The sequence below is a fragment of the Ranitomeya imitator genome, chromosome 2, assembly GCF_032444005.1.
Source record: "Ranitomeya imitator isolate aRanImi1 chromosome 2, aRanImi1.pri, whole genome shotgun sequence".
Taxonomy (NCBI): domain Eukaryota; kingdom Metazoa; phylum Chordata; class Amphibia; order Anura; family Dendrobatidae; genus Ranitomeya; species Ranitomeya imitator.
In genome coordinates, this window is record NC_091283.1 from 807366403 (window position 1) to 807387333 (window position 20931).

The following is a 20931-nucleotide window of genomic DNA, read 5'->3' on the forward strand; positions in this document are numbered from 1 at the left end:
CGATAACACCACACTTTGCTTTCTCTGGTGCAATGTCCTGCACAGCAGAGTAAGGCACCAGATATCAGTATTCAGCTGACGAACGACAGCACTCATCAAGCTCCTTCTCCAGCCAGGTTGGTCTCCAAAAGGAACTGTATAACCAACAGTCAGCTGATGCATCAGGTGACCTTTAGAAGGATGGTGGGAGTGGTCACCACCTGCATCAGCAGACTAGGCAGCAATGTAATTATACCAGCGGCCACAGGGGGGAAAACTGCATTAACCCCTGATGACCTGAAAGGAATAAGGTTTTAATCTGAGGGAAACCAGATCTGCCACAAATCCAAACATGGATCGTGACAGTACTAACATCCTCCGTGATTCTTCTGTGCCTTTATAATTATTGGGTATCCAAGCTGGACACGTGGCATGAACTAGCTCTACGCCTTGGAAGTCCTGGCCTGCCCTGCAGCTAGCGTTTTGTTAGAGTGGGTTTTTAGTATCGCTGGTGGAATTAATCACAGATAAGTGCATTCGCCTGTCAACGGAAAATGCAGACAGGCTGACTTCTAAAAATGAACAAGGACTGTTTTGGGCCAGACTTCTACACCACCAAATGAAATATAACCTCCAATACAGTGTCTTTTTGGGAGGTGTATTCCCATGCACCTTTTCACACCCACACATCGGTATACACTTCCTGATTGTGGCTATTTGGTGTACTCCTCGTCCTCATCATCCACCACCACTAGAACACCAGATGGGGGCTGGAACAAAGCGCAGCTGGGAGGAGGCCCCCCATGACTGCTTTGAGCCGGCGGTCTTTTTGAATAATGCTCCGGCTGGGGATAGGAGAATGGAAAGGGAGGAGGGGTTTAGAAGGGGGAGGTAGTAGGGAAAGTGCGGGAAAACCGCCATTCCCTACCTTAATCCAGGAGAAGGAGGAAGTGCAGGATGGCGTCAGCGGAGTCCATGCTGGCCCAGCTCCAAGAGATGGCCAGATCCAGAAGAGGGGGCTGGCTTGAGGCACAGCTGGCCTCCATCATTGGTGCCGCAGGAGGATCCGGGCAGAGCTCACGGGGCAGGAGGACCAGGCCCCCGGAGAGACTATCTCCGGATCTCCCAGCGCGTGGCAGGCGCAGGCTCCGGAGCCCCTCCAGGGACCCTGCGGGCGGTGAGTCCAGCGGCGCTTCCCCCCCTGGTCGCTCCCGCTCCGGCAGGAATCCATGCACCCGGCCTGCGCGCGCCGGGCGGCAGACCCAGGACACCGCCGCTGCCGCCGGGAGCGTCGGACCGGAAGTGCGGCCTGCGCGATCCAGGCAGAGCGCGGCCGCAGCTTCCTCCGCTCCTGGCAGGTCCACAGCTAGCGGCGGGCGTGCGGCCGCCGCTACACCGGCTCCATCAGCTGTCCCAGCATCCAGGAGCAGAGCGGCCGTCGCTTCCCCTGTCCCCGCTTCTCCTGCCACCACCAGATCCACAGCCCCCAGGGGGCGCGCGGCGGCAGGACGAGGGAGAACAGCGCCACCAGGAAGACCAGCCCAGCCAGGCAGGGGGACACAGCCAGGAGGAGCAGCAAGAGGAGCAGCAAGTCCAGGAAGAGCAGCACGGCCAGGACGAGCAGCGGCAGCAACACCCAGGAATCCGGCCCCTTTGCCTGCGGCAGGCACCCACAGCCCATCGCCTCCCAGGGTGCCTGCTGGGATGTCCACGAGGAGTACACAGGCGGCGGACGGTCAGCGGTCAGGAGATCTGCTACGTCCTGCCTACACGGAACGGCGCAGCGGAGGGAGAGATGCAGGCAGCAGTGTCGAGCTGCCTGCTAGGGAGCGAAGATCGTTACACGACCGGGCGGGCTCGCCCGAGTTGGAACGCGGGGATCGGTCGCGGTCGCCCAGGAGATCTCCGGAACATAGAGCAGCGTTTACCCGTTGCCCATCGGACGGTGAGGTGGCGGGGAATACTGACGGCGGACGGAGGAGTGGATCGGTACAGCAGCTACAGCACGCTCGGGTCCCCCCTGGTGACGAGGAGGCCAGGGGCGCGGGCCTGGGGCAGAGAGGGCTAGCAGCGCAGCAGTTCCAGCACGCTCGGGTCCCCCCTGGTGACGAGGAGGCCAGGGGCGCGGGCCCAGGGCATCGACGCGGTGAGGAGGTGTCGGAGTCCAGAGGTGATCGACAAGGGAGATCGGAGCGACAGGGATCCGGAGGTCCGGCTGGCGGGGACACAGCACCCGCGCAGCGTTGTGAGTATGATTCTACGTCTGGTTTGTCGCCCGCAGGGGCCGGGTTGCAGGAAGCTAGGGGAAGTCGGGTGGCGGTGTGTGAGGAGCGGCAGAGGAGTGGGCCGATTGTGGCAGAGGTGCCAGGCATGCAGGACTTATTGCAGGGTATGTCGCAAATTTTGCGTAGATTGGAAGGGGGGTCGGCAAATGGGGTTGCTGCATCGCCGGTGGAGGCGTGGCTGGCTGGGCGAGGGGTGGCACCCCCGTCGGGAAGTGGGTTGGTAAGCCCTAGTCGAGTATTGGAGGAAGCATCGGCAGGAGTATCAGTTTCGGTTCAGACAGAGAAGGAAAAAGGCGATTCGGTAAAATTAGATGACAGAGCAAAAGGGGAAGTTTATGTGTGCTTTGAAGGGCCGTTGGGAGCGCATTTAAAAAAGGAGGTGAAGGAGAAGATTTGGAGAGACGAGTATGTGGAAATTTTTTCCTTGCTCCCGTTTGAGAAGTTTAATTTGGATAAAGGGAAAAAAGACGATAGCAAAAAGGAGGAGGAGGAAAAGCGGAGGTGGCGTTTAATTCCGCAGACATTCGTGAATTGGTTACAGGCATTCGCAATATTGGCGAGCGTAGTGGGGGAGAAGGCGCCCGAGAATTGCTCGGGTTTGTTTTGCTATCTAGACTCAATTGGGGAGGCGCATCGTACATACGGCGGTCAAACGTGGCTGCGGTACGATGAACAGTTTAGACAGAGAAAGGCGGTTAGGCCAGAAATTAGGTGGGACCAGAAGGATATAGGCCTTTGGCTGAAGGTTATGGCCCCAGCCAGACATGGGCAGTCCTTTCATGGGTCCGGGGGTGGTGGCAGCCAGCAGGCGGGACACGGAAGCAGTAGTCAGGGTGCACAGGGAGCAAAGGAGAAATCTGGAACCTGCTGGCAGTTTAATGACGGGCAGTGTAAATACGGTAGCACCTGTAAATTTAAACATGTGTGTTCCCACTGTAACGGAAGTTCACACGGGGCTTCAAAGTGTTTCAGGAAGGGAAAAGGAAAGCCAGTTGTGGGTGCCGGTCAAGGGGGAGAGCCCGGTGAGGCTTCACGAGATGGCCCCCTTTCTAAATAGGTACCCTGATCAGGTGAAGGCAGGTATTATTTTTAATGGCTTTGCGGATGGTTTTAGGATTCCTCCTCCGAGTCATGAGGTTCCTTTTTCAATTAAGAATTTGCGGTCGGCAATGTTGCATGCCGAGGTGGTTGATGTTAAAATTAGGAAAGAAGTAGAGTTGGGAAGGATGTCGGGGCCGTTTGCGAACCCGCCGACGGAGGGTATGGTGGTTTCCCCTTTGGGGGTGGTGCCTAAGAAAGAGCCGAATAAGTTTCGGCTGATTCAACATTTGTCGTATCCAAAGGGTCGGTCGGTAAATGATGGCATCGCCCAAGAGCTGTGCTCTGTGGAGTATACATCATTCGATGCAGCGGTGCAGTGGGTGAGAAGGCATGGCCCGGGGGCGCTGTTGGCAAAGACGGATATTGAATCGGCCTTCCGTTTGCTTCCGGTGCATCCGGACAGTGTTCCGTTATTAGGTTGTTTTTGGAATGGTGGTTACTATCTGGACAGATGTTTGCCAATGGGCTGCGCCATTTCTTGTTCGTTGTTTGAGACATTTAGTACGTTTCTGGAGTGGGTGGTTAGGGACGTGGCGGGAGTTCAGTCGGTTATCCATTATTTGGATGATTTTTTGTTTATTGGGCCGCCTGATTCCGCAGTGTGTCGTAATACGCTAACGGCTATGTTTTGGGTCGCAGAGCTTTTTGGAGTTCCATTAGCGGCAGATAAAACAGAGGGTCCCAGCACGGCGTTGAGTTTTTTAGGAATTTTAATTGACTCCGAAAAAATGGAGTGTCGGTTGCCGGAGGATAAGTTGGCCATTCTGCAGCAGGAGGTTGAAAGGGCTAGAAGAAAGCGGAAGTTGACTTTGAAAGAGTTGCAGTCTCTTTTGGGTAGATTGAATTTTGCATGTCGGATCATGCCCATGGGCAGGATATTTTGTCGCAGGTTGTCGGTGGCGACGGCAGGCGTAAAGGAGCCGCACCATTTTATTCGCCTGAACAAAGAGCACAAAGATGACTTGCTAGTGTGGCAACGTTTCCTGGGCAATTACAATGGGCGGTCATTGATTCAGCAGGAGGTCTTGACAAACTTTGATTGCGAGATATTCACGGATGCAGCCGGTTCGGCTGGTTACGGGGCCTATTGTGGTGGTCGTTGGTGTGCCGGACGGTGGCCAAGCCAGTGGAGAGACTTGGGCCTTACAAAAAACCTGGTCCTGTTGGAATTGTTTCCTATTGTGGTAGCGGTTTTCATTTGGGGGGAAATGTTTGCTAATAGAAGGATTCGTTTTCATTGCGATAACATGGGCGTTGTGTCGGTGATTAACAGCTTGTCGGCCTCATCTCCCCCGGTGATTAAGTTGGTGAGGGAGTTGGTTTTTCAGTGCTTGGAGCTGAACGCTTGTATTTCGGCGGTGCATGTGCCGGGTGTGCAAAACTCAATAGCGGATGCATTGTCTCGTTTCCAGTGGGACCGTTTTCGGGAATTAGCGCCGGACGCGGAGATCTCGGGAGAGGAATGCCCTTTGCATCTCTGGAGCGTGATTATGGACGAGCGGGCCGGTTGATTCAGGAGTCTGTGACGAGCCAAACATGGGCATCATATGAAGCATCTTGGCGGGTATGGCAAAGTTGGGTGTCGGTGTGGGGCCAGTTGGTGTCTGAAGAAGACAGGATGTTGGCAGTATTATTCTTGATCGGGAAGGCGGCCGAAGAAGGTTGGTCAGTTTCGAAGGTTAATAAATTTGTTGCTGGATTGGCGTTTGCTTTTAAGTTGCAGGGGTTGGTGGACGTGACAAAACAATTTTTGGTCAGACAGGCACTTAGGGGTTTTAGGAGAGGTAATCACACTATTGATCGTCGCCGCCCCATTTCGTTTAGCCTTTTAGAACGGTTGGGTGGAGTCTTGGAGATTATTTGTGGTTCGGGTTTCGAATTGGCGTTGTTCCGCCTTGCCTTTTCATTAGCATTTTTTGGGGCCATGCGCGTTGGGGAACTGGTGTCTGCGTCCAAAGTTAGAGCCGGGGGTTTATTGGCGGAGGATGTGGAAGTTTGGACAGGGGGTGTTGTTTTTTGGATTCGGCGTTCAAAGACTGACCAAATTGGGAGAGGGAGACGTGTCGTGCTGGGGAGGGTTAACGGGTCTCTGATGTGTCCTAGAGGTTGTCTGGAAGCATACTGGCAGTTATGGTCAGGCAGATCTGGCCCTTTGTTATGTCACGCAGAGGGGTCATTTTTGTCACGCTTTCAGTTCATTGCAGTGTTAAGAAGGGGCTTGCAGGAGTTGGGTCTTTCTCCGGATATGTTTGGGTCGCATTCATTTCGTATCGGGGCGGCATCAGAAGCTGATAGTTTGGGTTTGGGCGCGGAAGACATTCGTAGAATTGGCAGGTGGACTTCAAATCGTTACTTAAGTTACGTCCGTCATTAATTTAATGGTGCGATTATGATTTTGTATTTGACCCCAGTGTTTTTTCTTCATGCATCTTGTTGCAGGTATGTCCCCTTACTTAGCCTGGATCTTCGGACATTCGTTCGTTCATTGGGGGGCGCTGCGGGCCGAGGTCAGGCCGGACGGTAGGCAACTGGGCTTTAGTAGGCGTCAAGTTGTCATTCGGTGGTTGGGATATAGGGGGATGGTGTGGGGCAGGGCCCTTCCTGAATTTTCTAAGGCGGTTCGGTTAGATAGACAACCTGACATTTTAATCGTGCATTTGGGGGGGAATGACTTGGGTGTGCGACCTGTCAGGGAATTGATTAGGGACATACGGTTCGATTTGTTGAGGTTGCAGGTATCATTTCCTGGGGTGTTGATAGTGTGGTCAGATATTGTGCCCAGAAAACGGTGGAGGGGGGCTAGATCGTTGAAGGGTATTAATAGGGCTAGGGTCAAGTTGAATAGGGCAATAGCGGGTTTTGTTTCCAGGAATGGGGGGATTAGTGTTAGACATTTTGAATTGGAGGCAGGGACTGGTAACTACTGGTTGGAAGACGGAGTTCACTTGAACGCGATTGGGATTGATTTGTGGACTTTAGCATTGCAAGAAGGAGTTGAGCGGGCGTTGGTGGCATTGGGGCACTCACGAGCCTGAGGTGGTCAGGGCTGTTCGTGTGTGGTGGGGGGGTGGGGGTTCTTGGAGTTGACGCTGATTGGTTGGGGGAAGGAATTGGAGCATAATTACAGTTAATTTAAAATTTGTTGGGGTTGGATCTGGCATTTTGGTATGGGCTCTGGACGGGGTTTTTACCCTGGGAGCTGTTGGTGGTTTTTTCTCTTCCCGGAACGGGATGTACGGTGCCCTCGAGCTGGTTTTCACGGCTGAGGGTAATATGGTGGTCGAGCTTATCTTGTGGGGTTTTTGCCAGATCTTTTTAGCTCCAAGAACCCTCCCCTCGAATTTATACTGTTGTATTTATGTTATGTTATTTTGTTAATAAAGTTGGCCGCTGTGGCCAAAATATCCAAAAAGAATAAGTGGTTATGTTTTATTTAAGGAAAGGTGGGTCGGTGGGCAGTAGTTTGGTGGTTAGGCTACATACGTAAGAAAGACCGTACTCGGCATACGCGGTCAAGATGGGGGCTGGAACAAAGCGCAGCTGGGAGGAGGCCCCCCATGACTGCTTTGAGCCGGCGGTCTTTTTGAATAATGCTCCGGCTGGGGATAGGAGAATGGAAAGGGAGGAGGGGTTTAGAAGGGGGAGGTAGTAGGGAAAGTGCGGGAAAACCGCCATTCCCTACCTTAATCCAGGAGAAGGAAGACCCACCCACCCTCCCTTGTTGTTGTGTGCTTGGGGGTTTTTGTTATTGAGGGGGGGAATTGCGGGGCAGAGTTTATATGTGGATATGGCGAGGGAAGTTATTTATATATATATATAAAAAAAAAAAAAAAAAGGAGGACATTTGTGGGTTTACACTTTGTATGCGGGTGTTTGGTCATTATTTGCATTTTATTCATGTATTGTCACAGTGGCAGTGGGGGGGTGGGGGTTCTTGGAGTTGACGCTGATTGGTTGGGGGAAGGAATTGGAGCATAATTACAGTTAATTTAAAATTTGTTGGGGTTGGATCTGGCATTTTGGTATGGGCTCTGGACGGGGTTTTTACCCTGGGAGCTGTTGGTGGTTTTTTCTCTTCCCGGAACGGGATGTACGGTGCCCTCGAGCTGGTTTTCACGGCTGAGGGTAATATGGTGGTCGAGCTTATCTTGTGGGGTTTTTGCCAGATCTTTTTAGCTCCAAGAACCCTCCCCTCGAATTTATACTGTTGTATTTATGTTATGTTATTTTGTTAATAAAGTTGGCCGCTGTGGCCAAAATATCCAAAAAGAATAAGTGGTTATGTTTTATTTAAGGAAAGGTGGGTCGGTGGGCAGTAGTTTGGTGGTTAGGCTACATACGTAAGAAAGACCGTACTCGGCATACGCGGTCAAGGCTGAATTTGTTATATGCTGCTACAGCCAGTCAATTTTTTGGCAATAGGGTCTATGATCCCCATAAAAAATTAAGATAAAATCTACACCCCCATGGGGAAATGTTTGTCAGCCCACGCAATTAGTGTATGAGCATTACATGTAATTAGTGTATGGGCATTACAAGTCTAGGAGACCCACTCCTTTAAATTGGGCCTATTTTTTTTTTTTTTTTTTTTTTAATGAGGCCTTCCTCCACCGCCACTAGATCACCAGGGCTAACGCGTTCCGTGCTGCTACAGCCACTCTAGTTTTTTGCAAGGGTGTTGATGGCCGTAAACAATTTTTTTTATTTATTTATTTATTTTTTAAAATTTACCCCCCATGGGGAAAGGTTTGTCAGTCCATACACTTAGTGTATGGGCATTACAAGTCTAGGAGACCAGCTCCTTTGTAATGGAACCGTTTTTTGTTTTGTTTTTTTAGGAGGCCCTCCTCCATGTTTCTTGCAAGGGGGGGGGGGGATTGGGCTGCGTGCAAATTTAGGTGAAGGCGGCCCTTGCATTCAATGCATAAGGAAACAGTATGGCAGTACCAACTGAAGAATGTGAAGTGAGTTATCCTGTGGCCATCAAGTACCTGGGTTTAAAAGGCTTATTGGGGTGCATGTGACTTGATAGCAGGGCAGACCTTGCAGTCAATGCAACATTTTTTCAGGAAGCCCTCCTGTACCTCTCCTGAAAGGGGTATTGGGGTGCATTGTAATTCTTAGCAGCCCAGCCACTCACTGCATAGGCAATAACCGCAGAGGAGACCCACTGTTTAATAAATGGCCCTTTAAGAATATTAATGCAGTCTGATGCCCCTCTAAACATAGGCTCTGTGACTTTAAGAGTCCCTCCTTCAGAAATGAAATGAGATGGGTCTGCTTATGTGTCACACACCACATGGCCAGCTAGGGGTGTTAAATGTTACGACATTTCTCAGTGAATGCGTTTGTATTGGTTGAAAGCAATGTTAAAGTTGAAAATTGCATCAAAAACGCTGCGTCTGAACTAAGCCCAAGTATATATATATATATATATATCTATAATATAACGCTGGGAGCGTCACTCTGTCCGAAGCCTCTATAGACTGCGCAAGCGCCGGCGCAGTCTGGGCCTCACAGAGCGACGCTCCCGGGAGATCGCGGTATGCGTAAGCACTGAACGCATACCGCGATCTCCACCGGAGAGTCAGGGACCGCCAGGAGGGAGGGTAAGTATACTCACCTTTCCCGGTTCCAGCGCTGCTTGCGGCTCCGTCTCCCGGCTCCTCTGCTCCCGGCTCCGGAGGGCGCGGACTGCGCAGGCGCCGATTCCTGCTGCCGGAATCGGCGCCTGCGCAGTCCGCGCTTTCCGGCGCCATTTTCTTGAAGACACACTCCGGCTCCACTGCAGGTGTGTCTTCAAGAAAATGGCACCGGAAAGCGCGGACTGCGCAGGCGCCGATTCCTGCTGCCGGAATCGGCGCCTGCGCAGTCCCCGCTTTCCGGCGCCATTTTCTTGAAGACATACCTGCAGTGGAGCCGGACGATAGGTGAGTATGGTATTTTTTTTTTTTTTTTTATATGGCAGCAGCATTCGGGGGCATACACACTGGAGCGGGGGGCATATAATACAATGGTGGCGCAGGATGGGAGCAGCACATGACAGAACGGGCGCAGGATGGCCGCAGCACATGACAGAACGGGCGCAGGATGGCAGCAGCACATGACAGAACGGGCTCAGGATGGCCGCAGCACGGCCGCAGCACATGACAGAACGGGCGCAGGATGGCCGCAGCACAAGACAGAACGGGCGCAGGATGGCCGCAGCACATGACAGAACGGGCTCAGGATGGCCGCAGCACATGACAGAACGGGCTCAGGATGGCCGCAGCACATGACAGAACGGCCGCAGGATGGCCGCAGCACATGACAGAACGGGCGCAGGATGGCCGCAGCACATGTCAGAACGGCCGCAGGATGGCCGCAGCACATGACAGAACGGCCGCAGGATGGCCGCAGCACATGACAGAACGGGCGCAGGATGGCCGCAGCACATGACAGAACGGGCGCAGGATGGCCGCAGCACAAGACAGAACGGGCGCAGGATGGCCGCAGCACATGACAGAACGGGCGCAGGATGGCAGCAGCACATGACAGAACGGGCTCAGGATGGCCGCAGCACATGACAGAACGGCCGCAGGATGGCCGCAGCACATGACAGGATGGCCGCAGCACAAGACAGAACGGGCGCAGGATGGCCGCAGCACATGACAGAACGGGCGCAGGATGGCAGCAGCACATGACAGAACGGGCGCAGGATGGCCGCAGCACATGACAGAACGGGCGCAGGATGGCAGCAGCACATGTCAGAACGGGCGCAGGATGGCCGCAGCACATGACAGAACGGGCTCAGGATGGCAGCAGCACATGACAGAACGGGCGCAGGATGGCAGCAGCACATGTCAGAACGGCCGCAGGATGGCCGCAGCACATGACAGAACGGCCGCAGGATGGCCGCAGCACATGACAGAACGGGCGCAGGATGGCCGCAGCACAAGACAGAACGGGCGCAGGATGGCCGCAGCACATGACAGAACGGGCGCAGGATGGCAGCAGCACATGACAGAACGGGCGCAGGATGGCAGCAGCACATGACAGAACGGGCGCAGGATGGCCGCAGCACATGACAGAACGGCCGCAGGATGGCCGCAGCACATGACAGGATGGCCGCAGCACAAGACAGAACGGGCGCAGGATGGCCGCAGCACATGACAGAACGGGCGCAGGATGGCCGCAGCACATGACAGAACGGGCGCAGGATGGCAGCAGCACATGACAGAACGGGCGCAGGATGGCAGCAGCACATGTCAGAACGGCCGCAGGATGGCCGCAGCACATGACAGAACGGGCGCAGGATGGCCGCAGCACATGACAGAACGGGCGCAGGATGGCCGCAGCACATGACAGAACGGGCGCAGGATGGCCGCAGCACAAGACAGAACGGGCGCAGGATGGCCGCAGCACATGACAGAACGGGCGCAGGATGGCAGCAGCACATGACAGAACGGGCGCAGGATGGCAGCAGCACATGACAGAACGGGCTCAGGATGGCCGCAGCACATGACAGGATGGCCGCAGCACAAGACAGAACGGGCGCAGGATGGCCGCAGCACATGACAGAACGGGCGCAGGATGGCAGCAGCACATGACAGAACGGGCGCAGGATGGCCGCAGCACATGACAGAACGGGCGCAGGATGGCAGCAGCACATGTCAGAACGGGCGCAGGATGGCCGCAGCACATGACAGAACGGGCGCAGGATGGCAGCAGCACATGACAGAACGGGCGCAGGATGGCAACAGCACATGTCAGAACGGGCGCAGGATGGCCGCAGCACATGACAGAACGGGCGAAGGATGGCAGCAGCACATGACAGAACGAGCGAAGGATGGGAGCAGCACATGACAGAACGGGGACGCAGGATGGGAGCAGCAAATGACAGAACGGGTGCAGGATGGGAGCAGCAAATGACAGAATGGAGGCGCAGGATGGCAACAGCACATGACAGAACGGGCGCAGGATGGCAACAGCACATGTCAGAACGGGCGCAGGATGGCCGCAGCACATGACAGAACGGGCGAAGGATGGCAGCAGCACATGACAGAACGAGCGAAGGATGGGAGCAGCACATGACAGAACGGGGACGCAGGATGGGAGCAGCAAATGACAGAACGGGTGCAGGATGGGAGCAGCAAATGACAGAATGGAGGCGCAGGATGGCAACAGCACATGACAGAACGGGCGCAGGATGGCAACAGCACATGTCAGAACGGGCGCAGGATGGCCGCAGCACATGACAGAACGGGCGAAGGATGGCAGCAGCACATGACAGAACGAGCGAAGGATGGGAGCAGCACATGACAGAACGGGGACGCAGGATGGGAGCAGCAAATGACAGAACGGGTGCAGGATGGGAGCAGCAAATGACAGGATGGCAGCAGCACATGACAGAACGGGCGCAGGATGGCAACAGCACATGTCAGAACGGGCGCAGGATGGGAGCAGCACATGACAGAACGAGCGAAGGATGGGAGCAGCACATGACAGAACGGGCGCAGGATGGCAGCAGCAAATGACAGAACGGGGACGCAGGATGGGAGCAGCAAATGACAGAACGGGTGCAGGATGGGAGCAGCAAATGACAGGATGGGAGCAGCAAATGACAGAATGGAGGCGCAGGATGGGAGCAGCACATGACAGAACGGGTGCAGGATGGGAGCAGCAAATGACAGGATGGGAGCAGAAAATGACAGAATGGAGGCGCAGGATGGGAGCAGCACATGACAGAACGGGTGCAGGATGGGAGCAGCAAATGACAGGATGGGAGCAGCAAATGACAGAATGGAGGCGCAGGATGGGAGCAGCACATGACAGAACGGGTGCAGGATGGGAGCAGCAAATGACAGGATGGGAGCAGCAAATGACAGAATGGAGGCGCAGGATGGGAGCAGCACATGACAGAACGGGTGCAGGATGGGAGCAGCAAATGACAGGATGGGAGCAGCAAATGACAGAATGGAGGCGCAGGATGGGAGCAGCACATGACAGAACGGGTGCAGGATGGGAGCAGCAAATGACAGGATGGGAGCAGCAAATGACAGAATGGAGGCGCAGGATGGGAGCAGCACATGACAGAACGGGTGCAGGATGGGAGCAGCAAATGACAGGATGGGAGCAGCAAATGACAGAATGGAGGCGCAGGATGGGAGCAGCACATGACAGAACGGGTGCAGGATGGGAGCAGCAAATGACAGGATGGGAGCAGCAAATGACAGAATGGAGGTGCAGGATGGGAGCAGCACATGACAGAACGGGGGCGCAGGATGGGAGCAGCACATGACAGGATGGGGGCGCAGGATGGAGCAGCACATACCAGGATGGAGACCATATACCAATATAAATGCTCGCCACCCGGGCGTAGAACGGGTTCAATAGCTAGTATATATATATATATATATATATATATATATATATATATATATATATATATATATATATATATTCATTACTCTGGAAAGGATGTACCTTAACATTTCCCAGCAAAATCTATTTTGGCTTCATTTTTATAGGTTTTTTGGTGCGCCTGTAAAAATGGCGTGAAATTCTGACAACATTGCTTTATTTCCAGGGGCGATCTCCATGATGTCTCTGTGTCATTTGAGCAGTGTTTCCATCATTTTCAGGCGTTTATAGACCATAAGAGGACCCCGGGGGGGTAGAAGTCGGGGTAAAAAAAAAAAACTAGTTTCCCATAGACTTACATTGGGTTTGTTCTGTCCAAGTACCCGAGTATTCCAATTTGCTCGGCCCGAGCAACGGGCACCCGAGCATTTTAGTGCTCACTCATCACTAGTAAAGACACTTTTGGGGATTTCTGCCTCAGTCTCATGTTTGTGACCCACTGGATCTTATTCGGACCTCTGGTCATTACACTTTTATAATCTGATGTACTCTGCACATCTTACACATACCAGTAGCACCACATAAACTCATACACCAGTAAAACCAAAAGCATTATAGTCATTACTGTAAAACTAAGTCTCTATAAATTCCACAAGGGGTGTAGTTTATAAAATGGTCATTTGTGGGGGATTTCCACTGTTTAGGCACATTAAGGGTTCTCCAAACACGACATGGCGTCTGTACTCGATTCCAGGCAAGTTAGCTTTCAAAAAGTCAAATGGCGCTCCTTCCTTTAGCAGCCCTGCCGTACTCCCCAACAGTAGTTTTCCCCCACACATGGGGTATCCACATGCGCAGGAGAAATTGCACAACAAATTTTGTGTCCATTTTCTCTTGTTTCCCTTGTGAAAATGAAGAAATGTAGGTCTAAAAATAAAAGGGTTGTGAAAAAAAAATTAAATGTTAATTTTTTTTCCGTCCACATTTCTTCAGTTCCTGTGAAGCACTGGAAGGGTTATAAAACTTCTTGAAAGTGGTTTTGAGCACCTTGAGGGGTGCAGTTTTTTAGAATGGTGTAACTTATGGCTATTTTCTGTCAAATAGACGAGTAAAAAAAAAAAAAAAAAAATCACTTCAAATGTGATGTGGTTCTTTAAAAAAAAAAGTTTTGCAAATTTCGTTGTTAATGAGAAATTGCTGGTCTATCAAAAGAAAAAAAGTTATGTTTCAAAAATTATTCTGCTGTAACATGTGGGAAGTGTTATTTATTAACTATTTTGTGTGATAGACCTCTGGTTTACAAATGCATAAAAATGAAAACTTTGAAAATTGCAAAATATTCAACATTTTCGCCAAAATTTTCACAAATAAAAGTTTTACCATGATCATGAAGTTCAATATGTCATGAGAAAACATTCTCAGAATCAGTGGAATCCATTGAAGTGTTTTAGAGTTATTACCTCAGTCATAATATTAATAATAGCATAATTTTTACTTTTAGGAAAAGACTGCTAGAGATTCCCATCTCTTATAGCCTAACCATCATGGAGGAGTTTTAAGCAGATCGGTCAGGTAGTGCCTGGTGTTGGATCCCCAAAGATCTTATAATGAGGACCTATCCCATCGATAGGTCGTGGTCATAATTTGATAGGTCCTGGATAATCCTTTAAAAGGGCTTTCCTGCAATTCACATTTGTCCACTAGTAATAAATGCTTGATGGCTAGAGGCCCACCCACCAGGACCCCCACCATTCTCCATATACATGTAATTTCTTACCCAAATTCCTGCCTTATTAGAGCAAACCAGTGCTATGATAAAGCTAGACATGGTCCTACTGTAGTAATTCTAGCATGTAGGGGTGTGGTACAGAGTTAGCAGTCATAGTTGGGCCCTTAGTGATAGGTGGGGCCCCCCCTGCCACAATAAACACCAATAAGAATAGTACATGGTAACTAGAAAACTTTGTATTGGGGTCCATGAACTTCACTTTGTACTCTCCCCCCATTCTATATGCAGCACTAATAATTAGTTGCTCATTACAGCCTCCTATCAATTCTTTCCCAGGATCCTCAATCGCAAATCTGACTATGCTACAACATGAAATATGGGAGCTGGGGATTTAGTAATGCATATTAAGGCTGACCTTGAATTCTGCAGTCTAGGAAAGCTGGGTGATAACCCATACAAGGCTGTTATGGATGACAAAGGTTATTTAAAATGCATACAATCCTGCTCTGGTGTGTTATGTGCGTATATATCATGCAATATCAGGGTGCAAGGTCGCTATTGAAGCTCCATAGAGTCCCTCTAGTTATATGAAATTTGTCTCTACTATACTGGGAAAAATGCTTGTCAGGGGGAAGAAGGTGGACCCAGGTAACTATAGGTTGGCGAATCAGACTTCTATACCAGTTAAGATCTTTGAACAAATTATTAAACAACATGTATGCATGAACCTGGATAAGAATGAAGTAATTAGAGTCAGCATTGGTTTGTAAGTAATAAGTCATGTCAGGCTAACTTAATTTCCTTCTATGACAGAATCACCGACTGGGTGGATCAGGGAAATGCTGTAGCTGTAGTATATCTTGACTTCAGCAAAGCATTTGACAAAGTATCTCACACCTTCCTTATTGAAAAAATTACTAAGTATGGAATGGACAAGGCAACTGTAAGGTGGATTCATAACTGGCTTAGTGATCGGACCCAAAGAGTGGTCGTAAATGGCTGCACATCCAGTTGGAAGAATGTCTCAAGTGGGGTACCACAGGGCTCTGTCCTGGGCCCTGTATTGTTCAACATTTTTATCAATGATTTAGATGAAGGAATTGAGGGAACACTGATTAAATTTGCTGATGACACAAAGCTAGAAGGGGTAGCTAATACTATGGAAGAGAGAGTGAGGATTCAAAAAGATATACCGTATATACTCGAGTATAAGCAGAGATTTTCAGCCCACTTTTTTGGGCTGAAAGTCCCCCTCTTGGCTTATACTCGAGTCATACCCAGGGGTTGGCAGGGGAAGGGGAGCGTGGGCTGTGAAATTATACTCACCTGCTCCTGGCACGGTCCCTGCAGTCCCTGCTTCTTCCAGCACTGCAGCCTCTTCCTGTAGTGAGCGGTCACATGGTAACGCTCATTACAGTAATGAATATGCGGCTCCACCTCCCATAGAGGTAATATTCATTACTGTAATGAGCGGTAACGGTGACTGCTCACTACAGGCAGAAAACATGGCGCCGGAACAGACGTGCAGCGACGGCGCCAGGAGAAGGCAAGTATGACGGGGGCAGTGCGCGATATTCACCTGCTCCTCATTCCACCATCGGCACCGCTGTGTCTTCCGTAGTGACGCTCAGGTCAGAGGGTGCGGTGACGTGATTAGTGTGCGCTGACAAGATTAGTGTGCGCCGCCCGCCCACTGGCATTAAAATACTTACCCAGCTCCCTCGATGCTTCCTCTCAGTGTCGCTGCTTGTCCTGTATGAGCGGTCATGTGGTGCCACACACATTACAGTCATGAATATGCGGCTCCACCTCCCATAGGGGTGAGCCGCATATTCATCACTGTAATGTGCGGCACCACGTGACTGCTCATACAGGACAAGCAGCGACGCTGAGAGGAAGCATCGAGGGAGCTGGGTAAGTATTTTAATGCCAGCGGGCAGGCGCACAGGGGGAGGGAGGCGGGAGCTGACCGGGAACTGTGTCCTACACTTATTCGTCTGCATTCACCACCTTTGCCACACATCGTGGGAGCCCTGGGGACATACTTAATCTGTGGGAAGTTATACCATGCCAGCGGGCGGGCGCACAGGGGGAGGGAGGCGGGAGCTGACCGGGAACTTTATTTTAACACAAAAAAACACCCTGATTTTTCATTCCTTCTCTCCAGCGAACGCTGCTGGGAAGAAGGAATGAATTCTGGATTCAGCACCCAAAGCAGGGGACAGCGCTTAACTCTAGCGCCGTCTCCTGCACAGTGCATGTGCCACGTGAGCACACGGACAACTCCGGTACCGAGTTTTCCGGTACCGGAATTATCTGGACGTGTGAGACAGGCCTTAGTTAGAGCCTTTGCTAACTAAAGAAGAATCAGAAATGTTTCTCTTTGTCAATGTTTCGCCCAATAAAATTAAAAGTTGCATGGCATGCTAATATCTTTTCTTGGAATTTTTGGAATCCTGATCGGATTGGACAATATGAAGGTCAGTTGTCACCAATTCTTTGGGTGTTTAAGCCATAGGAGCCGTTCTATCAGAATTCAGAAGTAAAATTTGTATGAAATAATGTTTGTGCTACTTGTAGTTGCGCTTAAGTTTAGTGACTTAATGTTTTTACTCTTGTCCCAGCCAATTTTGCCATCTATTTAGAAAATGGGCGAAGTTTAGGCTGGAAAGGGTGTGGTAGAGTAAGGCTGACAAATTTGTCATAATGAATTTGTAGCATAAATTACATCAGGGACTAGAGTACATTTTTTTGCAGGTTGCCAACAGCAGTTTAAAGATGTGCCAAATTCAATAAGAGGCACACGCACCTTTTAATGATTTGGTGCATCTTACTCCAGCGCGATCTTCACCAAGACTGGCCTTTAAAAAAAAAAACGCTAGTCTTGATGAATCAGGGTCATAGTGCGGTTTATATTTTCTTGATCAAATACATCACAGACAGTTCACTTTGGGAGAACTCCACAGATAATGTTCCTTTGTGTCTGTGATGAAATCTAAAACATCTAGGGATGGCCATAAAAAATATCCTAAATTTGATATTACCTGTTATCATATACTGCATAAAAAAATAAAAAAAGGTTATATTGGAAATGATGCAATACGGATACATTGCAATTCTATAACAATATTAAATGATTAATGGCTGCTGTGAAAAAAAAAAAAAAAAAAAAAAAAAGATTGCACACCGATGACAAGTGAGAAGAAAAAAAAAAAAAAAAAAAAATTGTCCAACTTTTGTTCATGAAACTGAACGACTTTTTATACAATCACAGGAACCTGCCCAATAGGGGTCTGTTTACACAGACTGACCGGCGGCATGATACCAACACTGATGATCAGTAAACTTTTTTCCAATCAGCAGCTATGTGAATGCCTTCCATGGTGACAAAGGTACAAACTATATACACAATACAGTCTCTTCTCATTATGTATATTGCCGCCCCTTATTACATAGTGCCTTCACTTGTCATGTATAGCACCGTCCTTTACATTTTGGATTCTCTTGTTATTTATAGTGCTCGGTTCGTCTTTTTACATACAGTACTCTCCTGTTAGATTATAAAATTAAATGACTACGGATGGAGCTTGTGAAAGCTTCTTTTCTGATGGAGGAGGCTGATGGACTGGTCATCTGCTCAGAGTCTGCTCCATCAGCAGTCATTATATATCTACATGGCTGCCACTAGGAATTTCGGGGCCCCATACAAGCAACATTTTCGGGGCCCCCTTGAGACTCCACACAGGCTCCACCTCCACCCCTCAAATTTTCCGCAGTCCCACCGCCCTCCCTTGGAAAAACTATTTCTGCATCATGTCCTCACCAATCAATCACACATTAAAGGGAACCTGTCAGCAGATTTTGCCGCTATAAGATGTGGCCACTGCCTTTCAGGACTTATCTACATCATTCTAAATGGATGGGAGGGGGGGGTCCGGTCCGATAGGCGTTGCAGGTCTGGGTCCGACGCCTCCCATCTTCTTACAACCCTACTGTTTCTTAATCGCTCCCCGGCATCGGCGCTCCTGCACAGGCGTACTTCTCTGCCCTGTCGAGGGCAGAGTAAAGCAGTGCAGTGCGCAGGCGCTGAGCCTCTCTGACCTTCCCCAGCGCTCAGCAAGACGGTAGCTTTCTGTACTACAAAATATTGCAACGCAATGTGCGTCCTCAGATGCACATTTAGTTGAAAATTGCGGGCCAGGAAACCAGATTGCGGCAGTGTCACTGAACTGGGGAGAGTCCTCTGAATCCTACCACTGCAGCCAGTCTTGCCTTTGTCTCTCACTTCTTCCATCTTTTGTCTCTCCCGCTCTTATTTTGGATCTTTTCTTCTGCCGCCTTCTCCCTGCTTGTCTGTGGCTCCACCCCCAGTTTAGCCCCGCCCCTCCATGTCTCTTCACAGTCAGAGTTGTGACGCTTCTGGAGGGGAAGGATCCGATGCTCATGTACTGGCCGTGCTGCTGACTGCAGGCACTGGGGGTGAGTATTGTGACAGCCTGTGTGACTGCTACTCCCTGCTCCACTGCAGCCGGCAACTCTCTGCACTGCCGAGCGCACTGCCAGCACTCTGCTCCTCACTATGCATAGTGTGAAGGAGCAGAAAATGATATCTAGTACGCCGGCTTAGTACCAGGGGAGCAGAAGCAGAAAGTGAGGAGCCCGCTCTGGGCCCCTCTCTGCTCCCGAGCCCCATAAGCCAGTAAGGCCAGTAATGCCCTGATGGCGGCCCTGTATATCTTACAAGAGAGGACTATGTAAAGGCTCTTTCAACAATATCCCTCACCTGTCCAATGTTCTCTCCCCGCATGGGAATACAATGAAAAAAAAAAAAAAAAAAAAAAAAAGGGTGGGGACCCTTCTAATCTTGATAAGCAGCCATGGTAAAGCTGACAGCTGAGGGTTGTAGACCATAGCTGTCTGTTTTGCCTGGCTGGTTATCAAACATACAGGGGAACCCATGCCATTTTATTTTTATTTTTTTTATAGTGCAGGTGCCAGTTGATGAATACTCCCATCAGATGCAGCCTGCTCTCTCTGTTTTTTGTTGAACACAACTCTCGACAATTATCCCCTGCTCGCGCTGATTGCTGCATGACAGCGGACGGGACAATGATGCGAGTTGTCTTCAGCACCTGGAAACCGCACAAACCGTACTGCTGATTCCTAGGTACTGGTACGTTTGATACTCATGCAGTACACGGGTAGCACATGGTTGTCACACATATGGAACAAGTTTTAAACATGCTGACAATGATATCACCAGTTCTAGTTTTTCCAGTACTAGAAATATCAGGACGTATGAAAGCTCTAAAAAAAAAAAAAAAAAAAAAAAAAGGACACTGATTGTGATTACCAATAGTGAGAATTCGTTAAATAGGGGGTGGTGCTGTATATTGAAAGATGATGCTATGTAATTATTGATGGCGCTGTACATAACAGAGGACACTATATAATAAGGGACTGCATACATACATACATACATAACTAGAGAGGATGCTAAGCAATAATGGATGGTGTTCTATATAAGAGGAAACTATGTAACAAAGGATATAGAGCTATATATAACAACCACACTTATACTATGCTATACATAATAAGGCCACATTCCTGTATGCATGTGAAGTGTTATGATCCGGTGACCTTGGAGCCGCATGAAACTTTCTCTGGAGTAGGTGGTAACTGTACTGACCGCAAATCCTGAACTAACACTGCAACTAGAAGTAGCCGTGGGGTGTGCCTAACAAACCCTAGACACCTCGACACAGCCGGAGGACTAAATACTCCTATAGATGGAAATAGGAAATCTACCTTGCCTCAGAGCAGAACCCCAAAGGATAGGCAGCCCCCCACGAATATTGACTGAGTAGGAGAGGAAAGACAAATGCAGGCAGAAAACAGGATTTAGCAAAAGAGGCCACTCTAGCTAAATAGGAAAGGATAGGACAGAATACTAAGCGGTCAGTATTAAAATCCTTCCAAAAATATCCACAGCAGATAATACAAAAAATTCCACCATCTAACTAAAGATGTGGAACGTGTATCTGCAACTCCTGAGAATCCAACTAGACTGAGAAAATACTGACACAATCTAAGCTGGACAAGAAAAAACAAATGAATAGCACTGAAATATCAAGCACACAGCATGTGTGCCACAGAAACAAAACCAGACACTTATCTTTGCTGATTTGGCAGCAAGGCAGGAGAAACCAGAGAGGTCCAACACCTCCCAAAAACCATGGACAACTGGCAAGGACTAATGAATCCTGCACACCTAAATACCCCAGTCAGAACTGCAATCAGCAGATACACCTGACCAGGACTGCAACCCAGGGACAACTGCATTACCACCTACAACCACCGGAGGGAGCCCAAAAGCAGAATTCACAACAGTGAAGTGTCAGAATGCCAATTGTTTTCTTTGGACAGAACACAGACCTATTAAGTATGTTTTACTTCTCATAATCCACACAGATACAGAATAATATCTACATCCAG